Here is an 18,522-nt window from a genome sequence, read left to right on the forward strand (position 1 = left end):
TACATGTGTTTAATGTTTAGAGGTGACAATATTATAATATCATTAGATGGTAAAAAACAAAAAGTGAGTCAAAAAAATGATATAGTAAAAAGAAAAGGAGAAAGGGAAAAAAGAAAACCTGTGACCACCATGTTGTATGTTCTGGAACGTCTAAAATAAGTATTACAAAAGAGCTAAATTGGCCATATCTTCTAAAACTTCACAATCTTGTGGGAGCTATAATACAAATATATGAGTACACATACAAATAAAAAGTGTTCATGTGTGTATCTATGTACTAATGCTGGTCAATGTATTTAATATCTAAATACCATAAAACATTGGAAATCAAAATAGACACAGATAATCAGATAAAGTTTTAAGAAGCAGCAGGGTGGTGGTGGAGGAGGGAAACTACTACTGTAAAAGCAGAGGAGTCAGAGCACAAAATGACAAGGAAGCTGACCTAATAGAAATAGAGAGTTGACAATGCAGACTTTAAGATCACTATGTTGGCCCAACCGAAGAGCACAACATGCCTGCTTGAAGAGCCTGGATTTGCTTCAATAAAGAGACTTAGAAAGACACTCCATGCTCTTATGCAGGAAAGGACATGTTGAGAGCATTGTTTTAGGAAGGGTCTGCCTTTCTGTGTAAAAGAAATTGGAAAGAGAAGATTGGTTGATGGAAAAATCAGATGACTTTAATAATCAACGTCTCTTGCATTTCTTTAGGACTGAATGGAACTGATCTTTAACCTGATTATCTGACTATGAATTATATAGGTCATATAATTCAGCCCTTAGTTGAAATCTTGCAGGAGTATGAAATGCAATGAAGGTGAAATTAGCTACTGTACGTGGTTGCATTAAAAAATATCAGTGTATGCAAAGCAAGCAGGATATCATTTTGGAAACTCTGATGTGCAACTCTTAGAAAAGAGGCATCTAACTGCTCATACTGCTCACATCTACTCTGTAAACTGCACTCGAAGGACTACTAAACACACACTCAGTGAGGGTTCCCTGACAACATCCTGTACTTTCCAACTTGGAACAATGCTCAAGCATAGAAAGCACCCCCCCACACACACACGCAACACACACACAATCTATATTAACAAAACCTAGTGGGACAAAAACAGATTTGAAATGTAATGAGGAGGGTTAGAGTGTTGGCTTAGTATTACTTACTATTACTGACTGATCTTTGGTAAACTGGCCATACCTTCCTCAAGTGGAAGTGATGATGATAACGTTAACAGACATTTAGATGATTGCATTCATAGGCTGAAAGCACATCTTCAAATCCACCCATGAGCCTTCCTAAATGCTACTACCACACACCCAGTTGCTCAAAGCAAAAATGTAAACATAGTCCTTGACCTTCTTTTTCTTTATTGACATCCAGCACACCACTATTCTTCTGACTCTACTACTAAAATATAACTGATCCATCTACTTTTCTTCATTGTCCTTTTCTAGACCAAATTATCTTTATTTCCAATGGCCTTACCACAATCAATTCTTCATCTAGCATTTAGAATGAAGTTTAAAAATATCAATATTCTTCAGTTAAAATGCTCCTATTAGTTCTATATTATTTAAGAACTAAATGTAAACTATTTTGACCTCTAACAAATGATCATCTGACATGTTGGGAGCTGCGCCCTTGGTCTCTCAAGCCCTCAGGCTGTGAGAACCAAACCCATGATAAACAAGTCTTTCCGAGAAGCTGGCTGACCACCAACGGTGCTGATAGGCTCCTGCTCTCCCCCCCACCTCGTACTTCCCCCTGTCCTTACCGCTCCCCACACCACCAGCTGAAAACCAATCATACTGCAACAGGTACCCTTTGCCTGCCCCCCTTTGTTCTTGCCGTATAAATATGCTTGTTATCCGAAAATAAAATTTGAGGCTTGATCAGAACACTGTCTTGCCTCCGCTCCTTTTTCTCCGCCCGTTTTTCTTTACAGGCTGGGTCTTCCTCGCCCCCACGAGTAACAAGTCCCACGGGTCGGGACACTGACACCTGCCTGCTTCTCTTAACTTTCATCTTTCTTTACCCTCCTCTCTTAAACCTCAATGGACTTTCTTCATTCCACAATTACTACAAGATTCCCACCTCCACCCACTCTGGACCTTTGTACTAGGTTCCCTCTGCCGGCAACACGTGTCTTTTGATTTTCGCATGGTTAGTTTTCCTTGTCATTCAGGGTTTCCTTTAGGTTTTACTTTCTCAGAAAGTTCCTTCTTGCTCACCCAGCCTAAGTAGGCACTCTATCACCATCGATCACATCAACCTGTTTAATTTTTATCATAGTACTTATCATTATTTGATATTTTTCATATACTTAGATATTTATTTTCTGAATGCCTGTCCCATTGTAGTGGAATGTTAAGTGCTGTGGAGCAGAGACTTGTCTCCCCTATTGAATGGCATTCACCTAGAAAAAAGTACTCACCAGACATTTGTTAAATGCATAAATGAATAACTTAATGAGTATGCAAGAGGTAGATAGTTAAAGATATAAATTTATCAAGGACCTAAATGATATCATAATTCACTAATTGATCCCTAGCATTTGATAGAGTTCAACTCATACAGTAGGAATTTTGTCAATTTCTGCAACATAGCTTGTCTAGTTTACAGTTATTTTCATAGAAATCCTTTCTACAAAGAAAAGTTCGGGAGAAAAAGGCATGTAAAGGTCATTTCATTGTTTCCTTGCTCTCTTTAGCTTTTTGGGTTTTGTTTTATATGGAAGACTTCCTTATTTCTTTGTCTTTATCTATTATTGTCAATAGCAGTCCTGTTTTAAGTTTGACCAAACAATGCCCTCTGCTGTATATGCCTAAAAATAACACAATTGCCTTAAAATTTCCAACATCGATGATGCATGAGTTTTCATAATTTGCTTCTTCACATTGCACCTACACGTGCTTTAGAACTATGAATGTTTGACTCAGCTTTTGGGTCACTGCATTAGATCAAACTACTTAGACCAGAGAATAAGAATTCTTACAAGCAGGAAGTCAAACATCTTCAAATGTCCTTTAAAATGGAAGAGCCTCTTGATCATCGCATTCCTGCTTCTGGAACTCATTTGAACCGTTAATTTAAAAATCCATGGGTGAAAAAGATCTCTTAAGTCTTCTGTCACAATCCAAAGGAACAAGCTGGAATAGGCAAGGGACTGGTGTAGGCGGTGGCAGCTCCAACTTTATCTTAGCAACAAAAAGTCAAATCTACTTTATGTTAGAAAAGCAGACCCAGAAATATAGCCAACAACTTAGCAAAGCTAAAAATAAAATTAATTTGTGTTTTCTTGCTTGTTTAGCCTCACATGATGCAGGAGAGCCACATATACCTGGCATGAGGTTTCTGGCGGCTTATGAATTCTTTTGATCACATTCACTTTTTTGAGGTTGATTATTTATGAAGAATGAAATATAGATGACTGACTTGTTTCTCAAATTAAAGGGTGGGATTTAGGGTGTTCAAGGATATGTTTGTATTTTTGTGATAGCTGCTTGCTGTGTTGGTTTAGTGAAATGCATAAACCAAGAAAAATACTTAAAATCTCAAGCTCCATACACTACTTGATAATTCGTTCTTTAGGAAATGAAATCAGGCTGCTCCAATGATCAGAAATGTGCCTGTCTGTAATGATGCCTGCATTCCTCCTTTGCAGTAACATTTTTGAGTCTGGAGCCCTATCAATGCATAAAACCTTCTCTCTTTTTTTTAATCTTGCTTTTCATTTTCTTTTTTCTCTGGTTCAGGACCATCGAATGACTGTTACATGCTATTCTTTATCTCCATAATTGGTATTTCCATTTTATGCTTTTCCTGGGGGAGATCTTCAAAGTAACACTTTGCAGATTTAGTGTAACAGCAGACAGTGACCTAGACAATCACAGTTCAGGAAAACATAACTCACCAATAGTTCTCCATTGCTTACAGAATAAAGTCTAAATCCCTTACTACCTCTACCCACTAGATGCCAGTAGCACCCCCAGTCGTGACAATCTATAGTGTCTTCAGACATTAGCAAATGTTGCTAGGGGGGCAAATTTGTCCTCTTGAAAACTACCGCCTTAGTATGACATGCAAGACACTCCAGGATGCTGTGCCATACTGCTTTCCCAGTCTTATCTCCCACTGTTCTCCATAATACAGTGTAGGCTGCAGTCTGTTTCTGATTCTAAAAATATACCCCCTGCTTTTTCTTCAGAGCCTTGCTTCTGCTTTTCCCATGTCCTGAAATGTCCTACTCTGACTTTTCTTTCAAAATTGTACCTGAATTTAGAGCCAATTTTACAATGACATTTTCTACTAGATTTTCTTTGGTCTAACTGGCCAGTATTAATATATCCTTCTCCTAAGTGTCTGCAATGCCAAGATTACAGCACTCATCCAATCTACATTTGAATCGAAATGTTTAAGAATTCATTTGACCTATTTAATCATAAACTTCCTAAGGACAGGAATTGGATTATGTCTAGGCATTCAGTAAATATTTGCTGAATTACACTAATGAATTTAGCCCTCATTTCAATTCACAATCAGAAGCCAGGATGATAAACTAATTTTATAATAACAAATAATATATTAAGGTCTGTTTATAAGAGATAAGTTATATGTACAAAAAACCAAAAATGCTATATAATGTAGTATAAATGGTAAAGAGGGGCCTCAAAAAAGAAAGGCTTCTTGCCTTTCCCTACTCCACAAGCAAACAAAAACTTATAAATTAACATTGTGAAGAAGTGGATTACTAACTATCAACATGCAAATGGATGATTGAAAATATTCGATTAAAGATTTATCTTTACCAGGTAAAGCTATACTGAAATACCATATCCAGATTTCATTATATATGCTAGATATGCATATAGTAAATGAAAGAAATAAAAGAAAGATTAAAAGAAGAATGGAAGGAAGGAAGGAAGGAAGGAAGGAAGGAAGGAAGGAAGGAAGGAAGGAAGGAAGAAGGAAAGAGAAAGAATACATAGATTCAAGAAAATAATAGTTATGATAGATTACCAACTACTTATACAATTAAGTGGATACTAATGAAATATAGAGACTTTAAAAAAAATCAGAGATAGAAATGTGTATAGTGCTCATCTGTGAAACTTCCAAGAGTTTGGATATTCTGATTTTTATACTCTATTGTTGTGAGGATAATGAGTTAATACATTAAGAAGAACAATGCCTGGCATATAATCAATGCTGTATGAATTTTTTGTTGTTATTGTTACTTTTATCTAATTCTGGTGACAACTAAAGTCCAAATATAGAGAATGATTAATACATCAGACTATTATAACTTGATGCTAAAGCAATTTGGATCATATAATTGTTTTCTTAGTTTGGTTTTTCATCAACCACTTTATTTATAATTTTTCCTGTAAAAATGCATAGTTCAATCCATGGGTTCATAAGAAGTTCATGAATGGATTTCAAATAATTTTTGAAACTCTTGCAATTATATGCAACTTTTTATATAAGTGTGATTGTGTATTTTCATAGGAAGATTATTCATTGGTTTTATCATCACATTCTCTAAGAGGTATATGACTTCAAAAAAAATTAAGTTCTACATGAAAAAATTTGACAGAATGAAGTACTTGAAGGGTCTATTATAGCTTTAGCTGTAAGTCAGTGTTTTGGCATTCTGCTCTATATATCCATTTCTTATGTGTTGGTAAGTGTGACTACAACCTGCTTATGACGAGCTACGAAAATCAAATTTCAGAGAGTAAAAAACCAAGGACTAGACCCGGATTTGAGTAATTTCTTCCAGACAGATGTCTTTTGGGAAAGGTTCTAGAATGAAGTCTTCCCTGTTGACAATGATCCTTGCCACACACTTTAATCACTGGTACTCAGCTGACAATTGTCACTCCATGTTATTTCTTTAAAGAATTTGTGTCAGTGTAAGAATAAGGATGCTGCATGATGAAATGGGATCCCAAGCTTCCTCAACAGAAAGAAATGGGAACATCCCTGTTCTACAACTTTTCTTCATTTTGCTATTGTTTATTCCTCAAGGGAAAATGCACTGAGATAGTGTAATTGAATTGGTACTGTTCATCTATGTCTTAGAATATTTGAGGTAATCGTGACTGATGCCATGTTTATTAATATTAGTAAAGATCAACTATTTAATAGGAATCAATGAGAAAAAATTGTATTCCATTAAAAGAACTACGACCAAAACCCCAATAAGAAATGCACCCCCCACACACACACGCAAAAAAAAATCTAACATTGGATGAGGTTAAACTGCAGAAATTGGACATGTGTTTTAGCCTCTCAGGATGTACAGTAGGATGACTATCTGCAGGGAATCTGAGTTCAAAAAGGGAATAAAAGGATAGCAAATTAAAGAAGCTGAATATTTCAAGTTATATTTAATCAAACTATGGAAAATTATTTTTCTTCTCCTGACATTCTCCTGTCAGTACACGGAGGCTAATGGTTATTCTTATATTTTCCTTTTTACATATATTCATATGTTAGTATCAATATCTATACATTTTCCTGTCTGGGTTAAGGACAAAGCAAGTAGCTAAAGAATATTTTAAAAATCTAACAAGCCCATCCTAAATATAAGTTCTGGACAAAGCAGGTAGAGAGGGATTTGATTTCAGAAGTCGGTAATGGAGTTAATGACTTTGCTTCCCATGCTTCCTTTGGATTGATGACTAGCTGGGAGGAGCTGATAGCCATTAACTCCCACCTGCTCATTAATTCTTAGGAAATGCCCTGTACGAGGTCATCATGGCCTTTATAGGTTGAAAACAAACAAACCAACAGTAGCACCCAAAAGGCATATGGATTTTTGTAATGAGTAATGCAATTTAAATTGCCATGCAAGGAATCTAAAGAGAATAAGTACTACGATTATAGGGCCATTTGGATTTTAAAACTACCTTCCAATGTTTTAGCAAGTATTCTCTTCCCTGTTTATTATTAAACTGTACAAAGCCCTAATTTCCTAGACAGTAACTAAGGCAAAGCACTAAACATATCTGGGATTCACTTAATAGGAGAATGCTGGGAAAGGGACTATCTAAAGTCATTTCAGCTCTAATAATATATGATTTTAAGTATGTTCACCCGTGCTGTGTGAACTTTACCTATGAGGGAGCTCCTTGGAATTGGTAATTCCCTATCATCGATCATTTGAAATGCTGTGCCAAAACGAGCCTAACATAAACAACAGATTCATAACACCAATGCCTAGGTCTTAACACTGAGTGACTGTGTACATGATTATGTAGATAATTGTAAGTAGTTCAGTGTTCAGGGGAAATCAGCGAGTTTTGAACAGATAGCAAGGCTATGTGGACATGAGATTTAGTAAGATATGTATATTTAGCTAAGCAAAAGGTATAACATTCTAAGAGAGATAGAAAAACATAGGCATTTATTCCTTCAGTATTTGCTGAGTGCCTAATAAGTATTATGAACAGTGCTCAGTTCTTGAACCTTAGGGTCAAGTGTCTCCCATCAAGAATCTCACAGTGTAGCAGGAATCATAAGCCGGTAAACAGGGAACTATAATACAGCAGAAAGTGCTAGAGAGGAATGAACAATTTTAGGAGCACACACTAACAGATAAAAGAGAGAGAGAGAGAGAAGAGACAGAGTTTATTGGAAAACAAGCATGTAGTGGGTGGGAAATACAGGAAAGTGAATATGAGCATAGGGCAGAGAGGGGCACAAGCTGACTCCTATTAGAGATACATACTAATAACTAGCAGGATAAAAAGTATGATAAGTAAAATAACCCCAGATTCTGAAAAAATAGACAAAAGAACTTAGATTCTATATCGAGTCATGGGATGGGATTGTAGGGACTTGATATTTTCCCTTTTGACTAGAAGGGAATAGCAAAATGAGAAGAATATTGAAGAAAAAGCCGATTTGCAATAATATGGAAATTAGGGAAGAGTGTACTGTAAGACTTAAAGGTCAACTAAGAAATTATTTCAATAATTGGGTATGAAATAATGAGGGCCTGGACTAGACTTTGCTCTTACCTAAAATACAAGCTGACATGGCATCATAATTTTTCATATCTCTGTTCTGCAATCCTTACTCTGTGAGACGCCATTGTACTTCACCAGCTCCCTTGATTCATGACCCATCATTGGCTGCTCTGACTTCTATTTCAGCTCCCTAAAGCATCAGAGCAAGTTCTGCATATGTAGTCCTGGGTCCCACTGAAGACCTCGGAGCCACTGCCTTCCAGTTTTCAGCATGACTTAAGAGTTTAATAAATTCACAAAAATGACCCACAAAGACCTGATAAGGAAACTCTCTTTAATTGAGTCTGTGTTTACGAGATCTGAAAAAGGGGAGGAAATAGAGTAGACTCTTACTGTGATTTCCAGGCAACGTCATTTAATCAGAATGTAGATAGCAGGGATGGCCTCCTAATTCGAACGGGAACTGGTTTCAAGTAACCTCGACACTGTTAACATTGCATAATGAGGAATCCTTGGGGATGACATGTCAGATAATGGAAATGACTGTAATCAGTGATTTCTTTGTTTCCCCTTAATGACTACAAAAGAGAGAATTATACAGTAAATGCAGACATGTGGAAATGAGATTCTTATTTATTTACTGAAGTCCATTCTCATTTTGCTTGGTGCCATGTTAATCATAAGTCATGTATACCGGAACCAAAACCTCTTTTTTTGTACAGTGCTTTTATAACAGATTTGCTCTCAGTTACCATGGAACATTGCAAAATGAGGACTCAGTTCCAATATGAACAAGCTTTGGTTAACACAGTACCGGGCAAAGCAAGAACTCCCTCTATTTTTCTGTATTGATTTGCCTATAATGCATTATATCTTTAAGTAAATCATGAAAAAAAAATCTGGAATACACATAAAAAGCAATAAAGAATTTGGTCCCCTATAGTATCTTAACGAAATAAGGAAGTAGGGAAGCTTGTGCATGTCTTTATTTAAGTCATTAGTTAACTACTTTTTCTTAGTTTGGACAATGAAAATTCTTCTTGGTTACTTCTGCCACCACTTTTCTTAATTCTCTAAAGGATGCATTTTAGAAAGAATAATCCAATTGGAAAAAAAAACCACAATGATGTCATTATAGGTGAATATTATAGATGTTGAATGACACCAGTGTAAGCCACTTAAACTTTTTGTACCTTTCTATAAAGTGCAGACAGAACATGTGTTCTCCTAGCCTTAAGGAATACTGACAAGATAAATTTTAATCAAAAGTAAGCACGACAAAAAGTAAAATCCACAAAATAAGGTGGAGTATGATAATGGTTGTCAGTCCTACACTCTCCAGTCCTATCTTTTAAGCTGTAACTGCCATGTCACCAGAAATAGAAAGTGGTGGGAGATGCAGGCAAAATTCTTAAGATCAGTAGTTGGCAAACTACTGCCCATAGGCAATATCTGAACTACCACCTGTTTTTGTCAATAAAGTTTTATTGGAATGCTTACACACCCATTCACGTATGTATTATCTACGGCTGCTTTCACAGTAAAGCGGAATAGTGTAGTTGTGATAGACTATATGGCTCACAAAGCCTAAGATTCTGACTCTTTGGCCTTCTACAAGAAGTTGTTGACCCTGCTCAGGAATCCAGAGAGATTCCTTTCTTACCCACTCTCCTCAACCCCAAAGCTACCAAGATGATCCATTAGGGCAGAGAAGAAAAATATTTAAATGTCTATTTATAATTCAGCTTCGTCTATAGAAATAAGAGATTAAGATGTACTAATTTGGCAATGGTGTCACGTGTCACAATACATTTGTGAGGGATCCTGTGCAAAAGAAGGATTTCCACAACACAGAGGGGTTGCCTGCCACATCACTACTTGTTGGCTATTATTCCTGTGTGTCTAAGTGGTTTTAGGAATTATATTATTTAGTTTTAACTAACAAATATGCACACAATGGAGAAAGGGCTTACAGAGATTCTTTCGAAGACAATACAGAATAAACGTTCTAGTAATAGAACAAATATACAACAAATAACAATGGTAAAGCTAACATTTTATCTCCTAGTATGAGCTCTTTGAGACCATGAAAAGGATTATAATTTAAAAGAAATGTTCATTCTAATTAATCCTGTGTAAATGTGGATGCGTTTATGTGGGTGCGGCCATGTGTAGTTTGTGCGTCAACAATCACTCCAGCAATCATTCCCCATCACACCCTTGTCCCAGCTGTATATTTTCTTCTGAATTCACTAGGTTCTCATCAACATATCTGACTGATACTTGACTTCTTTTGAACTTTTCTTCTCATCTCAGCCTTTTTTTTCTGAACCAGAAACACCAGAGCATATTGCTGTGCAAAATCAATGCCTCCTTTTTTCCTGACCAAGAATTGTAATTCTGCATGTCTTCTGGGACAATGACCTGGAAACAGGTCTGAGAGAGACAGATTTTGGAATGATCCCCTCCTTACTTCTTTTTTTCTTTCCCCACCAAAATTTTCTTCCTCTCACCATTCATAAGAAAGATTAATTACTATCTGCTGGATTTAAGCCTTAAAGTTCATGAACATTTGACTCAAATTAAGAACAAAGGACTTTGAGAGTTTTATTTGTAAGGAGAACTTTGGAGGACTAGGTTAAACCTCATCTTCCTCATTTACTATGTGGAGATCTTGTCAATAACAACTCTGGATCTTCTTTACGCTAACCTGTAAAGTAGGTGTAATATTTTCTGTCTTTCTTTTCTCATTGTTATCAGGATAACTTGAGATAGTTTATGAATTATGAGAAAATTCTAAACTATAAGTATTACAGACTTTGAAACCCCATCATTTTTTACTTTGAATCCATACTAAAAATAAAATGATTCAGAAAGGTGGGGGATACAGGGAAACAAAGCACAAAACAAAGCTTTCTGTGTGACACTAAGTACTTTACATACACAGTTTTATTTAATCCTCATAATGACTGCATGAAACACATGCTCTGTTAATTTGTCAGTTACCCCAAATCACAACATGAGTAATTGATCCCAGGTTGGTCTACTTTGACCGCTCGTAACCACTGTTATGTACACACACACCTCCTACCTTTGAATAAATGACTTACTCGTTTGGCAACTTCTCTTCCTCATTTCTAATGGGTTGGAGGAGAACATCGGTACCATAGTACACTGGCTACAATATCATATCTAATCCAAATATAATTCCATTTCTTAGGAGTGCTTATATTCATTTTGTCTTTGAGAAATCAAGACAGAACATTTCAGCACTCTACCCAAAGCTTTATAACCATGCCCCTTGTGGGGCCTGAACTTTAAGCACTAGCTCCATATCCTTTTTCTGGCCGGAGAGTGAATTTTGTGGGATTAACTAAGATAACCTAAGTGAAAGTACCTAGCAAAATATCTTGCACACAGTAGGTAAATAATAGATATATAGTATGTTTTCTTTTCTTGAGTAAATTCCTCTTTTCTCTTGGAATATGATCTGCACAATGATTTTATGCTCCATTTAGAAGACTAAAAATTAGGATTGAAGAGAAATATCAGTCTGTGTTGACTAAATCAAGGAAAAATCCATGGCTGGACTATGAATGCGGACCGTGATATGTAGACTGCAAACTTTCCACCGGGTTCCTTTTTACCAGCATATGCTATGATAGAGAACTTCACTCTCAATTCTTTCGTTTTTGAAGAAAAACATTTCCAGCTAATAACACAATTACACTTAAGTATCAGAGTTCATTTTAGTATTATTGCATTTGTTAAATCTAACTGAGTCCAAATTACTTCCTCATTGCTAATAAGAGAAAAGGGAGGAGGAAAAGGAGGAGGAGGAGAGAATTGTGAGGGTTAAAGGAAGAGAAGGAGACATACACAGAGTGACAGAGAGGAAAACAGACAGATATCAATGCTGCATATAGCCTCAAGTCCAATAAATGTCAGTTAAACTTGCTGCCCACGGTTTCTATGGAAACCCCTTAAGTTGAGAGTGGAACACAGACATTTTTTGGACTGCAATTCACAAGCTGTTTATTTAATTATGATGAAACATGAGACTGTTAGGGACAATACTATTATCATACTGATAGCATTTAGAATTCAACAAATAGGTATAGCAAAATAAAAAGTTAATCTTTTTTTTTTTTTTTGGAAAAATATTAACTTCATGTGAATTGCATGCAAATAATATGCATCCTAATTTTTACAAGACTTCACACATTACTTCCCGCAGGCGAACCCCAAATTAGCTAAATGACATTTGTTAAAAGAGAGTTCTTAAGAGGCCTCATGCCAGTTAGACTCCCCCATGCCCAGTGAACAAAACCAAGGTCACAGCATATTTTCAATTAAACCCAGGATAGCACCAAAGTGCAGCACAGCTGGAAAAGCAAGCTCATTATTACCCCATAGATCATTTGTGAACAATGAATAGGTCTCTGGTGTTTTTCTATTTTATAGACATTTGAATATAAAAATAAAGAAAATAGCTTCTGATTAGCTTTTGCCTTCCAAAATAAACAACTACTTTTAGGGCATTACTCCTGGTGGCCTAAAGAAAAATAACTAGAAGTCATCACTTTTCTCTCACTGATAATTAAAAAAGGTTTGCTTAGCTTTTAATTTGGCCCCAAGGAAGCATCTGTCCATGAACTCATTCATAACCTTGCTCCTTCACTAAAAAAAAAACAAAAAAAAAAAACACGTAGTTTCCACCTACCATGGGTCAGGCACTGTGCTAGGGGAAGAGGAGGGAAGATTAAACTCCAAATTACGAACTTTTTAAATTTGTTGCATTAAATTTGTTGATAAAATATTCATGGAGAGACAACTATGACTCGTAGGCACTGGACTAAAAAAAATCCAGGATCCTGCCTTCCAGGAGATTACAGTTTAATGGAGATAAAAATACATATAATCATAATTCAAAGAGCAAGAAGTCAATGGTTTGGACTGCTGCCTCCCAATTTCTTCTGGTAGAAATGTGACCCACGGCTGCTGAGCTACCATTGAAGGTAAATGTGTTTGAGTGTATGATAAGATTGACTGCTGGAGGGTGAAGAGGGAGTTTCAGAGATGTTCCTACCGGAAAACCACCAATCCAGCTCTGTCCACGAGCCAGCATTACCCTTATAAAGTCTTAGCCCTTAAATATGACTGAAGGGGGAGGCACTCACAAGAGAAGGGCATCTCAAGGATAGTCATTTCTGGTGTCAAGCTGAAAACATGAAGGCTATTTCTAAACTGACAAAGAGAAACATACAAGAAATTTGCAAGTATGACTCTGAATATGTCTTTTCTAGTATATTGTGGGCTCTTTTTTGAAATTCAGTAGTGGTTTGGAGTGGCGAGGCTTCCCACGAGTTGCTCATGCCAGCAAAGACAGTCATTGCTGTTATTGGATTTGACAGTATATAATGAGCCACTTCACATTAGCTGCTATTGTGGTGTTCAGCATGTTGTGGGAAAGATTTAGCATGAATCATCACCCACCTAGCTCTCCACTGTGGTCTCCATGCTGTAAACAGGGAATGTGTTTGACAACCTAAAAAAACAAAAAACAAAACAAAATCATTAGAAAAATTCAGTATATTTCTCGATCAGCCGCCACTACCATCACCACAGACAACACTGGTGACAACATTTATTGAATCATCACTGTATTTTAACACTCTCCTGGGAAAAAAAAAAAAAAGCCAAGGCAGCTTTTTTAACCACTGGCCATTTTGAACAATGCATTGTTTAATGCTGAAGATCCATAGTCTACAATTAGTTCTGATTTACCAGATGCATGACCTTAAGCAACTCCCATTTTCTCTCTGTTGCAGTGACTTGATCAAAACTACCTCTTAAGATCAAACGAGATTAATGTATTTTGAATATGGATAAGAAACATTTAAACAGAACACTCTGAATGATAAAAGTCAAGTGGTATGTTAAGAGTTTGACATAAGAATCTGCTGCAAATTTCAGTTGTTTTTTTCCCCCACATCCCCAAACAAGATACTAACATTTCCACATCCTACCCATCCCTCATCCTAACGTTTCTGTGGCAATGCCAAATTAAAATTTAGAATCTAGTATCAAAGGCCATATAGTACTTGAACCAAAGAAACATGAAGAGATAGAGTTGGCATTTGGCAAAGTATAATTAAATAAACTAAACAATCTCTAATTCCAACAGATCTTTAGAGCCTAAGTTCAGACATACAGGTGGTGCAAACTATACAAAGAAGAAATCTTGAGCAAGAGCAGATGGAAAAAGCCCATGCAATTAGCAATTGGGATCCAGGGATAGACGTGGCTAGTGAAATTACCAAGAATTATATCAGGAGTGGGATTAATGAAAATAACAATGAGGTAGGTGTTAAAATCTTGAAGGAATGAAGAAGAGTGAGGTGTAGGTCTGTGGTTGACTACTTCAGAAAAGTATTAACAGGTAGTATAGTCTGATGGTGTAAGTTTCGAAGTTGAGCATTTATTTATCTGTGTTAGATGGTTTTGAGCTTGTCAAAGCACAAAGCAATATGCCACTAATGAATATTATTATTATTACATAAGTAAAACAGAATATAATTAAAGTTTACATCTGAGATGACCTATGGATTTTCCATCCTGTTTTAAAAACTGTTAATCTTTCAATCTTACAGAAAGTTTCCCCAAATCTCATAGTTTCAAGATTAACTATGCTTTAGTAGGACACATAAAAGATGACTCATATAAGTTAATGTGTCTATGATTTACAGTAATGTGAGAGAAAGGCAATGGACAACAATAAATGTATGTAGAGGGGATAAAGAAGAGGTGGGAGGTAAAAAACTATGTCCATTGCTAAATCAAGTACCCACTTCTCATTTCTCATTTTGGGCAAAAATTAGCAGCCTTAGACACAATAACTACTCTGTCCTCCCTGCACTTGGCTCCTAGAAAACCACTCACCCGATTCTCCACCTACCTCATTGGTCAACATGCTTAGCCTCCATCACTAGTTCTTAATTCTTGGCCTTAACTCTTGGTCCGCTAAATCTCAAGAAGCACCTTGTTAGTGTACCTCTTCATCTATACTCACTCTTTAAATGATCCCACAGTGGCTTTAAACACCATCTACAACTACCATCAAATATATATATATATCTCCAGCCAGCAATGCAGACCTGTATACATACCTGCTAATTCAAGATCTCCAGTTGTATGCATAGGAAATCAATCTCTCCAAAAGAAAACTATTAATTTGAACTCAACCTCCATTCCTCACAGAGACTTTCAAACAGTAACTCCATTCATGCATGCATACATTAATTCATTCAACAAAATATTTTACATTCCTACTATGTTCCAAGCATGTTCCAGGGACCATCTTCTTAGTAGCTCGGGCCAAAGTCCCCTTAAAATTTAATTTTTTGGTCTCATCCTCACTTTTGCATCCTATTACCCTCTATATCTTATCACCTTTATATCCTATTGCCTTTATTTGAAAATCCTGTATATAAAGAGTCACATTACTTCTCCTCATTTTTGCTTTTCTTATTGCCCCTCTTCAGTATTTTCTCCATATAGTTGAGGGATTCTATCAAAATAAAAGTCAGATTACCTTCAGTCTTCTGTTCAATGTTCATTGGCTTTCCATAGAACTCAGAATAATATCAAACTGCTTCTGGTGGCCTAAGAGGCCATTTATATTTTTGTTCTGCATCTGTCCCTACTTCTCTGATCTTATCCTGCTATTGCTATCACTCTACTCACTCCACTGTGGCCACACTGGTTCCTGGCTATTTCTTCAATATACCAAGAACACTGCTGCTCCTCAGGAAACTTGCATTTGCTGTTTCTTCTGCTTGGAATGTTCTTCGCCCAGATAGAGCTATAGCTATGCATGCACATAATGATGGTACCACTTTTCATCCAAATATTTGTAGGTTTTGCTCCTTCGCTGCGTCCGAGAGGTTTTCCTCAGCTATGCTACCTAAAATATAAATGCCTCTAACCCCCATGATTCTCTATCCCTTTATTCTGCTTTATTTGTCTTTATAGCACTTCTCATAACTAGAGATGATGCATATATGTGTACATATGATGTAAGTATGTATGTGTCTTCTGTCTCCTCCAACAGTATGAGGTCCCAGGACATGGAGTTTATATAAACATGGAGTTTAATGATGGAGCCCATCAGTGGTCCAATTTTAGAGATGAGGAAACTAAAGCCTAGAGAAATTGAGAGCTTCTGAAGGAAAGCTTTTCTGAAGGAAAGGGGAGTATAAAGATGGAGATGATGCTGAATCCTAGATCAGCGTATGTGATAGGGTACAGTTGTTAAGTTGATAAGTTCTGTCATTAGATGTAATAATTTTGTGACTTGGGAAAGTTCTATGATCTTTTTAGGCTCAATTCCCTCATCTATAAAGTGCGGATGATAATAATAGAGCCAATCTCAGAGGGTTGTTCTGAACATGAAATGAGGTGATGCCCATAAATTGCTAAGCATGGCATACAATAAACTCTCAGAAAACAGGAATGATCATTATTATCTGAGGGAGTTTCATTCATTGTTTTTTAAGCATTGTTCTAAATACTTGGGTAAACAATTTACCCACTTTCAGAAAATGATTACTTGGTGCCAAATATTACTCATCCCTCAACACATGATCATGCCTGGACCTTGGAAAATATAAACCAAGGTGATAAACCACCTTGATCTTTTACACATCATCATGAACACAAGATTGGTAACAAGTAAGTTGGTGATAAGAATGGTCCCTTTTGTTTATATTAAACATCACCAATGAAAAAAAATCTTATATATATTATGCTGAGTTCCACAATTATGAGAAGTAGACGGAAGAGATTATTTCTCTATTTTGCAGATAAGAAAGCTAAAGTATAAGAAAGTTAAACAATGTGATCATGTTAAAAGAAAAAAAAACCCTAATAACTGCATACAGTCACTGTTAGTATATAAAGCTAAATCTTTGGAGCCCTAGGTTAGTGCTTGGCCCCGAATATGCTCCCTTACTGTGAACATGTTAAAGGAGGGAAGGAGGTACTTATGCTATGAATCATTCCGAGGTTCTTCGTATTTGAAGGAACTTGCTTTTTCTATGTGCTTCTTCGAACACACGGCATTATTACTTCCATATGGGAAGAATTTTTTTTAAATTATTGAACAATTGTGTTAGTCCTCCACATTGTACTATCTATTCATATATCTTACTGTATCATTTAGACTACATGCCTTATCCAAACAGGCACTATTCCAACTTATCTGCAGGTACAGCCCAATGACTGCTCTGTAGTACGTGTTTGATAAATATTTTTGAAGAAGGGAATTAAACAGCTTATTTGGTTATATAAAGAAAAAACAATTGAACATAAACTTGAATTCGAGTCATACAATCAGTATAAGTAGAGCAAACCTTATCAATTTGCTATTTCCAAAGTCAAAGACTGTTGATATCAACAATTTATATGGTTTAACATAAAAGTTTTCAAAATAACAAGCTGGAAATGTTCAGTATGCCGATCAAATTTCTGGAATTTATGAAAATCATTTTCAGTTTACTTCTAGTTATGTAAATTTTACGTACCAACCAAGGGAAAAAGAGTCAATATTTTATTTCAATAGAAAGCCTTATAACTTCAAAAATTTAATTTGTGGAAGGGTAATTAAAAATAAAACCAGAATAAGTACATTAAGTACTGGGTTGTAAAGGGGTCTTGTCTATTAATTACTTGTAGCAGGGCTCACAAGCACAGAGCAGAAGAGTCACCCACTTGCTTAGCCACAGCCTTAAATCCAATGGTACAGCCACTTGCACATCATGGGACACTCAGGTGCCTGTGATGTTTTCTCTTAATATAATTACTCAAATATTATTACTTCCCAGTGGCTCTATTCTGACTTGCTCCTTTGTCATCTGGCATGCCCACAGAGAGAGCTGACCACTTGCTTATCATCTTTTCCATAGTATTCTTTTCATTATGCCACTTATCGCCTTTGGGGAACTGAAGCCATATCCTATTGATCAGTATATTACCACTGCAGAACACTGTGCTGGGCATACACGGGAAATAAAACTTTTTGAATTGAAGTGAATATCCCAAGTATAGACATGGATGGAAATATATATGCTACTTAAATACCTCTTTAGCTGCTAGTAGTACCCTAGTTTAACACTGGAAATTAGGATGTGTGGGAGTAGGAGATGCTAAGTACAAAGTGTCCTTGATTTTCAAACAACAGCACCAGGTCGATCTCCTGCTCTAACTGATCTAAATTTCTGGTCTGAAAGATCACATGATGGCTGTGGTCTGTGTAAATGTGGCATTTATCTTCATGAGTGTAGTGATGAAGAATGAATCAGGACTGGCACAGCCATGAGTGACTTATCCTGTCTCTCCTCTCAAGTGAAGATAAATGACACAAAATATCGGCTGCCATGCATTACATATATATTTATTCCACATTTACGCCCACGGAAACAAACATACAGGAGGCCTTTTCCTCAAATTGATTGTTTTTCATTTTCGAAATATACAG

At 36.3% G+C, this 18,522-nt stretch overlaps 1 protein-coding gene across 3 annotated transcripts in view; it reads right to left on the reverse strand.

The window, feature by feature from the left end:
- LRRC4C (leucine rich repeat containing 4C) overlaps positions 1 to 18,522 on the reverse strand; it is a 983,333-nt gene that overhangs the window by 12,559 nt on the left and 952,252 nt on the right. For all 3 annotated transcript variants that reach the window (XM_036221416.1, XM_036221415.1, XM_016123218.2), the window contains one exon: positions 13,482 to 13,533. The gene's annotated coding sequence lies outside the window, so the exon portion shown is untranslated. The remainder of the gene's footprint in view (positions 1 to 13,481; positions 13,534 to 18,522) is intronic.

Source organism: Rousettus aegyptiacus, unplaced genomic scaffold, assembly GCF_014176215.1.
Source record: "Rousettus aegyptiacus isolate mRouAeg1 unplaced genomic scaffold, mRouAeg1.p scaffold_m13_p_5, whole genome shotgun sequence".
In the NCBI taxonomy this organism is placed as follows: Eukaryota; Metazoa; Chordata; class Mammalia; order Chiroptera; family Pteropodidae; genus Rousettus; species Rousettus aegyptiacus.